Here is a 6,924-nt window from a genome sequence, read left to right as displayed (position 1 = left end):
TTTTAAAACAGGCATGGGAATTCAAACACCAGAACCAGGATTGTGGTTTCCTTGGGGGAGGGAAACATGGGGGCCTCCAGCTCTGTGTAAAGCAAAGATGGCATAATGGTAACATCTGAGCAAGCTACGTGGTGGTGTTACATTATTCTGTATACTTTTCTAATTGCAAAATACTTAATGCTTTTAAAAAGATTCTTAAGTAATTTTTAAAAAAGACCCCCAGAAGAACAACAGTTCTCTGAGGTTGCCTTGGGCCTTCCGAGGATGGCATGGAACCCTGAGTGTGTTCCTCACACTGTCTCATAGTAGAAGCCCCATGTCTGCAGGGCCAGAAGGAAGGTCTCCCTTTAAAGGATGTCTTGCAGAGGAGGGCAAGTGGGTGGCAGGTTGTGTCAGTGGGGTGTCTGTGTGGGCTGGGGAGCAGGAACCAGCTTGCCCCCTTTCACAACTGCCCCCGCCTCAGTGAAATGTCAGCAAGCTGGGGAAGGGGGGCGGAGAGACAGGCAAGCTGTTAACCTGAGAGATGCTGGGGCGTGGGAGGCGCAGGCCCAGGCTCCCAGACAGCTATTTTGGCATGTGCTGTGATTGGGCTCAGCCCCAGCAGGGGAGAGGCCTCTTTGTGGGAGCTCTGAACTGGCACTCTGCCAGGGACAAGGGGGAGGAGGCCTCTGAAACTGGAGGGGGAGGGCTCTGGGGCCCTCCCTCTCTCTTCAGACCTCTCACCAAGAGGTGCTGGGTACAAATGAGGTCCCATGTATTGTGCTGTCCTAAGGCATCTCTCCCCAGGCCAGAAGCTACCCAGTGACCCCTGGGTGATATTGGGGGCTCCTTTAAACATGTCCGGTGCACTCTGAAAGCAAGATAAAAAGTCACAGACTTGCCCCTCCATTCCAGATCCAGCCAGGGAGCCACATGACAACCTGCTTACAACCCAGTCTCCCTACTCAAGGGTCTCCTGCAGCCCAGTATTGCTTCCCCTGAAGTTAGGATCCTGGTGGCAGTTTTCCTGGTGGTCCAGGAACAGATCACTTCGTGGGTCTTACTCCCACGTGAGACAAAAATCTCTCTCACTGAATCTCATGGAGCCCACAAACCTCTTTTCAGGCTCCACCAGCTTAGGGATGGGAAAATAAAGGAATGAAAGAAAAGAGTGCTAGTAAGCAGGGCAGCCTGGTGTAGTGGAAAGATCCTTGGGTTTGGGCTCCAGTGAGAGCTGCGCAATCCTGGGCCATGCCCCGATCTCTCCAAGCCTTGGTTTCTCATCTGTAAAATAGGAATAAAACCAACTACGAGGTTGTTGTGATTACTTGAAATTGATGGATTGATAAGCTTCTGGCAATGGTTAGCTGCCCAAGAAAGATGAGCGAGCACACCACTCACCTGGGTGCAGGGGAGTACGGGGTGGGGAGATAGCAGTGCCCATCTCAGCCTCCCTCTCCTCTCTCTGGGCCACAGAGCCCTTGGTCTCACTCGAAACTCCTCTCCATCACCTAACCTTGTTTCTGGTGTCTCAGCCAAGGAAGAAGGCAAAAAGGTACAACTGCAGAATGACAGGTCCTCATGGGCATTTGCTCACTGCTCTGGCCTACCCTTTCCCCACCTGAAACTGCCTTCCAAGGCTCCCACCTACTACTGACCTACTACCAGCCAGGCCATGCTGAGAACCATGGGGGTGGGGAATCAAACTGCAGGCTCTATGTGGGGCTGATACCTAAGGATATCAGGGGCCCCACACATGAAACACAGAGGAAGCAATCCAGGGGAGCAAGAAATGAGTGCTTGGCACCACCCAGAGGTGCACACTACTAATCCCACCCAAGAACAAGGGGAGCTGGTGAGCCTAGATGCAGGTGTAACAGTAGATGCAGGTATAGTACATCCCTCTTCTATCCCCACGCCCACCCCACCCCCAATGCTGACTTATGGAACTGCTCAGGTGGCAGCAGCAGCCTTCAGGATGACAGGTAGAGGGCAGGCTGAAAGGTTCCAGATGAGGAATTTTCAGAGAGCAGGGAAGGCTTTGGGGTTCTGTGATGTGGTTCAAACTGACATGACCCTAGAGTTAGGGAACCCCTTGGCCCAGTCAAAGACACCTCACTAGGCCTCAACCTTCAGGGAGGAGGAGGGGTTAGAACAGGTAATGCGGAAGCTCTTGCTCAGCCTGCCTTCTGCTGAATTCTGATTGGCTCCACCCTGGCAGCCAGAGTATCAAGTAACTCACCAGTAGGAGGTGTCTATGGGTCCACCCCCAGTAGGTCTTTGGTGCAAGTGGACTAGCAGAAAGAATCTCTCTTCCCCTACCCTTCCCACAATGGTGGCTGTCGCCCCCTTGTGTTGCTCTAGGATACTGCAAAGCAAGTTCCCTCATCAGCTTCTGGACCTTGAAACTAACTCTCTTGCCTTTGTTGGGGTATAGGGACCCGACCTCTGCTTCTCCTAGGATCCAGCACAGGCCAAGCCTCAGGGCCAGTGTGCCCACTCACCTCCACCTCTGTTTAGGTGGTGACTGGTGACTTCTGGAGAGGGCTCTAGGAAGCCCAGGAGAGTAGGTCTGTTTCTCTCCCCCCAGCCCCCTTCCAGCTGCCCAGAGCCTAAGCTTTCTCTGACTAGGACCACTCAGTCCTTCCTCTGTCCTTGACTGGAGGACACCCACTCTCATGCTCTCTTCTGCCAATTTGAGAGTCCTGGATGGCTCCGCATCCTGAGAGTTCATCTTTCCAGAATATGGCATGGAAAGAAAATGACAAGAGTTGCCCAACCATTCCTGGACCTGTAAGCTAGAGACAGGTGGGTGTGTGGCAGCGGAGGGAAGACAGAGTCCTACCCTAATTCCTGATCTTGGCCAGCTCCACACTGGCACATGTTGTTTGAGGAGCTGGCCAAGTGGGGTGAATGGATGCACAGCTCAGCCACTGAGGTCCCTTTTTCTTCCCAAACTGGTGTGAACCCAGGGACTGTCTTGTGCCCACCTCCCTTGGCCACCTGGGCCACTCCCAGTATTAGCTTGAGCAAGACAAACCACTCAGAGAGACTCCTTTTCCTCTAGGCATCTCAGTGCCATGGACAGGGATTCTCGTTTCTGAGCGTGAGGCGTCCCTCAACACATCCCTCTCAGTTATTGCAAAACCAACCCAGACCAGGGCTGCTTCCACTCAGGCTGCCCAGCAGGCACCCTCTGCCAGCTTAGACTTTGGGATCATGTTCACTTGGGGCCATGTGGCATCACCTCTAAAAGGGACCTATTGTCTTAAACTTGTTCCACAGGTGCATTTCCTGCCCTCTGAGAACTACGGACTTTGAGCACTAAAGAAGGGCAGGGGTGGCAGAGCCAGTGCTCAGGCTCTGAAGGAGCTCTGCAGGCCAAGGCGCTTTATGTCGAGATGTGTAAATTGCCAGGGAATTGCTGATGCCCCTAGAGTGCAAAACCAGCTAATCCACAAGCTGTGTGACCTGCCCAGGGTCAGGCTGCCAGGACTGGGCCAAAGGATAAGCAAGTCTTCCCTCCAGGTGGGCCCTGGAAGAGGAAGAGGAAACAGAATTAACATCCCTCTCTTCTGACTGACCACCCCTTAGGCCAATGGAATCTGAATGGTAAGGATAAAGGAAAAGCCAGACTCTGGGACTGGGGCCTAGCCTGCACCTTCTCTCCCAGGAGGGGGATGATGGTTCCCAGCAAGGATAGGTACGGCAGAACGGAGCTGGGGAAAATCATGACTCAGCTTTGTTTCTTACTTGGCTAAAAAAGGGGAGATGACAAACTGCTCCCCAGATTACAAGATGGTCAAGTCAGTTGTGGGGAGCTAAGGTTGGCTTTAAGGAGAAGTCTCTTAAGTAGATTCCAAAGAGGCTGCCATTCAGAGACTGTTCTACCTGACTGGAAAAGGGAGGCAAACATGATGCCCAGGTACCATCGCTCCCGCCCCCCCCCCAAGCCCACAGTGGAGACGCTAATTGATTATAGAACTCTACCACTGAGCCAGGATCCAAATGAAGACTTCTCAACATGTCTTTCGTGGTCAATACCCAATCTATGTTATCCTTGATGCTCCCTTCTAGCCACTGTCTATTTGCTTATCAGGCCCCTCCCATACACACCTCAGTCCCAAGATTTGAGGTGTGTATGGAAGGGGAGGGGAGCAGGATGGGGAAATTGCAAAGGGTGGACACCCAGCCATAAGAAAGAGACAGGTTAAAAATGAGCATGGAGCCTGGGGAAAAGATGGAGCGTTAGTTCCAGGTGGAGCACTAGGGACTTTTACCTGAGACTGGCAACCAGTAAAGGTGGCAGGACCAAATAAACAGCATTAAATGGGCAGTGCCTAGAGCAGGTGCATTGTTACAAATGTTTGTCCCGGTGCCCTCCAATCAGAGAAAGGGGAGGGAAGTCAGTCCCAGTGGGCATCTGATTCTCTGAGCTCCCACTGCCCTCTCCTTGACTCTACTGGGTTCTCCAAATAATTCGTTTCTGAATGTCTCACTGCCAGAGCACAGGGCTACTACACAGGGGACACTCCTTACATGCTTCTGGAGGTGCTGTTCGATTTTCTTCTCATTAAGCATCCTACTGGATCACTTAGCATCCCCAGAGTGATGTAATATTGTGGTTCGCAAACTTAGTAGCACATTAGAAACACTTGAGAAGAGGTAAAAAAAACCATCAGGCTCCACCTCCAGACCTGATGAGTCACACAAGCCAAGGGTAAGATCTAGGAATCTATTTCCTGAAGCTCCCTAAGTCATTGTGATGTTCTGTTTGGGAAGCTAGTACAGAGAAAGGGATGTGGGTTTTAGAATAAAAATATAGTTCAGTCTCTATATCTGCCCCTTACTATGTGACTCTGGACAAACTACTTATATTTTTTGAGCCTCTGTTTTTCTCATTAATAAAAAAAAAAATGGAGAAATAACACCTATCCTGCTTATTTTAGAGACTTATGTAAAGCAGGGGTCCCCAACCCCCGGGCCATGGACCAGTACCAAGATGAGTGGTGAGCGAGCGAAGCTTCATCTGTATTTGTAGCCGCTTCCCAGCACTAGCCTCACCGCCTCAGCTCCACCTCAGATCATCAGGCATTAGATTCTCATGGGAGCATCGGTCCCTGGTGCCAAAAAGGTTGGGGACTGCTGACGTAAAGGTACTTATTGGTTCTCTTCCTTCTTGTTCTTCCTCCTGAAATGTGCCTGAGGTTCATTCCTATATGCACAGACCTGTGCCTTTCAGAAGGGGCACAGCCACAGGTCAGGAGAGCCCAACACTTGGTACCCTGTGGGCAGAGACAGGAAGCCTCCCACGGAGCTCCTCCCTCCCCTTTAGAAGCCTGTGAACACTGGAGGCTACATCCTGCAGAGCTGGGTGTAAACTGCTCCATCTTGTAGGGCTGTGGGTGACAAAACAGAGGTACTAGAAGCTTTGCTCTCTGCCCCGTTTTACATGACATTGAAGCCTGCATGGCTTCGCAAGACCCCACGGAGCTCCATCTGCCAGTGTGACAATCCAAATCTCTGAGTGTGCTTGGCAACATAGTGCAGGTACAAAGAGCAGGGCCCTGGTCAGGGCAAGGCAGGCAGAGGGTATAGGTCAGCATTACAGAGACGCCAACAGGTGAAAGCCGCCCACATTATTGGTGGTAAAGTCTACCCTGGGGAGGGACAGGGTAGAGCTCAGGGAGGCCAAATGCCACAAAGCCTGAGCAACTGAAGGAAAGTGAGAGGGAGGCCTTGGGCAGACTCCAAGTGGTCAGAGTCCAGTTTGAGTTGGCTCTGGGGTCCTTAGCTGATTGGCTGCAAGCTCCTCCACCACTGGAGGGCAGGGGTCAGTCAGGAGAAATGCCAAGGAGCCAGGTGGGGTACTCATGGGGCTCTACCTTCCCTCAGCTTACACCGGGGTTGCACTGGCAGGAAGCACTCCCAGCCAATTTCGCACACATGCCATGGGCTGCCTGCACTCAATCTTTCCACACTCTCCCCCAGTTCCTCACCAGGGTCCTGGTCAAAGCTCTGTCACAGGCACAAAATGGTGAGATTTGGCATGCTGGGGGAGGGGGCATGATGGAGCTTGAACGTTTCGCATAGATTCCAGACTGCAGCCCACACGATCCCTTTCCCAGCAAGGGGAGGACTGGAAGAGGGTAGGGGGAGAGATGCCTACTGCCTAGCAGTGATGGATGTTGGGGTCTCCGTGCTAATCAAGAGCACCACCGTAGAAAAGGTGGCCAGACACCCTCGACTCCAAAGAAAGGCTTAAAATGCTGAGCGATTAAATCAGTGACCAGTGCTCCGGGACAGGCATGTGCCCTGACAGTATCAGCGAGGCCACGTTCTGCAGATGTCATGTGGTGGTGGTAGGCAAACTGGCCCCACCGAGGTCCAGGGGGGTGGCGAGGGAGCCCTGTTCTATCAGCGCCAAGAAGGGGTAAGTAACAAGTCATCGGGCTCTACCTGCTGGTGCTAGGGGACTGAGGTGATTCTGTCTTCCTGCTGGAGAGTTGGAAGCTCACCCTGCCTGGGTAACTCGGAGGAGACGCGCTAAGCTGCCACTGCCAGGGAACGACCCCCGCTCGCTGCCAGTGCCAAGACGCTGGGGGATGACCCCCATGCCGAGCCAACGCCAAGAGAGCCCGTACCGGCGGTGCCCGGGGGGTGACCTCCACTCGGTGTCAGCACCGAGGCGGCTCAAGAATGCCTCCCGGTGCCAGGCGCGCTGTCCGCCCGGTGCCGCGATGCTCGCCCCGCTCACCTGTGACCGAAGAGCCGCAGCCCTGGGAAACGCCGCTTGCTGAGGCGCCGCGGCGCCTTGTCCGGCTCGGGACCCGCGTCGCGCTCGGAGCCGCTGGACGAGGCGGAGGCCGACTCGGAGTCGCTGCTCCGGGCCTCGGGGCTGCCGTCCCGCGGCTCCCTCCGGCCCTGGCCCCGGCCGGCGGCGGG

General features: G+C 53.8%; 1 protein-coding gene across 1 annotated transcript in view; it reads right to left on the bottom strand.

The window, feature by feature from the left end:
• Positions 1-6,860, bottom strand: part of DGKZ (diacylglycerol kinase zeta) — a 30,314-nt gene extending 23,454 nt beyond the window's left edge. Inside the window, exon 1 of the mRNA XM_025044083.1 lies at positions 6,737-6,860. The gene's annotated coding sequence lies outside the window, so the exon portion shown is untranslated. The remainder of the gene's footprint in view (positions 1-6,736) is intronic.
• Positions 6,861-6,924: the final 64 nt, after the last annotated feature.

This window comes from Pteropus alecto, unplaced genomic scaffold (genome assembly GCF_000325575.1).
Source record: "Pteropus alecto unplaced genomic scaffold, ASM32557v1 scaffold71, whole genome shotgun sequence".
Classification (NCBI taxonomy): Eukaryota; Metazoa; Chordata; class Mammalia; order Chiroptera; family Pteropodidae; genus Pteropus; species Pteropus alecto.
The sequence above is the reverse complement of the archived record's forward strand: the minus strand, read 5'-3'. Positions and strand labels throughout refer to the sequence as shown.